Source organism: Euprymna scolopes, chromosome 28, assembly GCF_053919585.1.
Source record: "Euprymna scolopes isolate OS-2025 chromosome 28, ASM5391958v1, whole genome shotgun sequence".
Taxonomy (NCBI): Eukaryota; Metazoa; Mollusca; class Cephalopoda; order Sepiida; family Sepiolidae; genus Euprymna; species Euprymna scolopes.
Window position 1 is genome coordinate 48,012,933 of NC_136509.1, and position 1,858 is coordinate 48,014,790.

Genomic DNA, 1,858 nt, shown 5'->3' on the forward strand with positions numbered 1-1,858 from the left:
ATTTAAAGTCTCCGGGGAAATAAGTTTGGTGCACGCCGATCGCTGTGCTCCTTTTATATCCGTGGGTCACAACCTGTTCCCAGCGCTAGGGTAGATGTCCTTTCCGCTCGCTGTCTCCTGAAAGAAAACAGCTCAAGTGGACGATACAGCTTAACAGTTAAATTATAAATCCCTTAGACAATAAATAAAACTCCAGTTTTTTTTTTACAAGAATTGTTCATCAAATAAAACTTCTAACTACAATGTTTTAATTTTATAAAATGCAATTAAATTCCAAATGCCTTTTTTCAACAACGCACATATTTAAAGTTGTATGTAACAGTTCAATAAAAAAAAGAGGAAAAAAAAAGAAAAAATCTATATGCAACGAAAGTTTTGTTTCTTTTTATTTTCGCTCTCTCTCGCTTTTAATATTCTCGTCGTAAGTAAGAGTGGGGTTAGCGGGCGGTGTGGGAGAGATGACGGCAGCTGGGCGCTAGTTCAAACTCTACCAAAATTTGCTCGTCCCAATGTTTTTGTATCGCGTACCGGCGGGGATCTGGCGAACAAGATGTTTTCTCCCACCAATCAGTAATCATCCATTCTTCATCGATTGGTAACTGAACATTACGTAATCATGCAATTTCATAACGACAAGTTTTCACGCCGAGCCAATTCTGTTCATCCCAGTTTTCAGTGAACCCAAAACAATACTCACTACCATTCTCTCGATTTACACGGTTTTCTTAGCGAAACAATGTTAGTATCAAAATATTATTATCAATATGAAATCCGCTCAGCTGAAATTATTTTTCTTTGTTTTGGTTTGAGTCATTAACCAAACAAATGGAGTCAGCATGCAATCGGGAATTTGCTGAGATTGTTCACATAATAAAATCACTATTATAACCGTCATTACTATGAAATCCGACCATCAAAGGTGGTTGGGCACAAAATAATGATTTCCAATCCCAAAAAATTATTTGACATAGCATTTTATCTCCACCAACTCCTTTTCAAATGCTCCACACATGCGTACATGTGAACGAAAACGCAAAAATCATGTTCAAAAACGTAACTTGATTGAGGAAAAACAATACGATTTTTGGATTTAGCGCATCAGATTCATCCTATATCAGTTAGAAAAACGCAGACATCTAATTTATTGTTTACCAATATAATCCGTTTTTTTTCCAGTAATTTGGATGATAACAAATCTCGCCAAATTTTCCAAACTCTTTACTTCTGTAAAATTATGCGAATGACTTATAGTAACTTCGATTTCACGCTTCCAATAACCATTTGTCTTCACTGGAATTTAGAATAAGCTTCACAAGAACCCAATACTCTACACACTCATCCAATGAAGGTCTGGGAAGTGCTCTTCCGACTCGGTCTCTTCATCTTTGATTCTCACGATATTTTTTTTCATTTATGTCTTTTCATTCGTTCTATTCAATGATTTTTTATTCACATTTTCATTCATTTATTTCATTCATTTATTTGATTCACTTATTTCATTCATTTATTTCATTCATTTATTTCATTCACTTTATTTCATTCACTTTATTCTATTCGTTTTGATCTATTTTTTCATTCATTTTACTTCATACTTTTTATCCATTTATAATTATTTTTGTATCGGTTTAATACATCTGTTTTCTAATCAGTATTTTCATTCAATATTTTTCATTAATGTTTTTCATTCATTTTTTAACTCATTTTTCGTCACAGGTCTTCATACGTTTTTGTCATTTAGTTTTCATTCAATTTTTTATTTCTTTTGTTTTAACTAATTTTTCCATTCGTTTTTTTTTTCATTTACTATATTTAAATAATTTTTTATTAATCAATTTATTTATCTGTTTGTATAAATGCA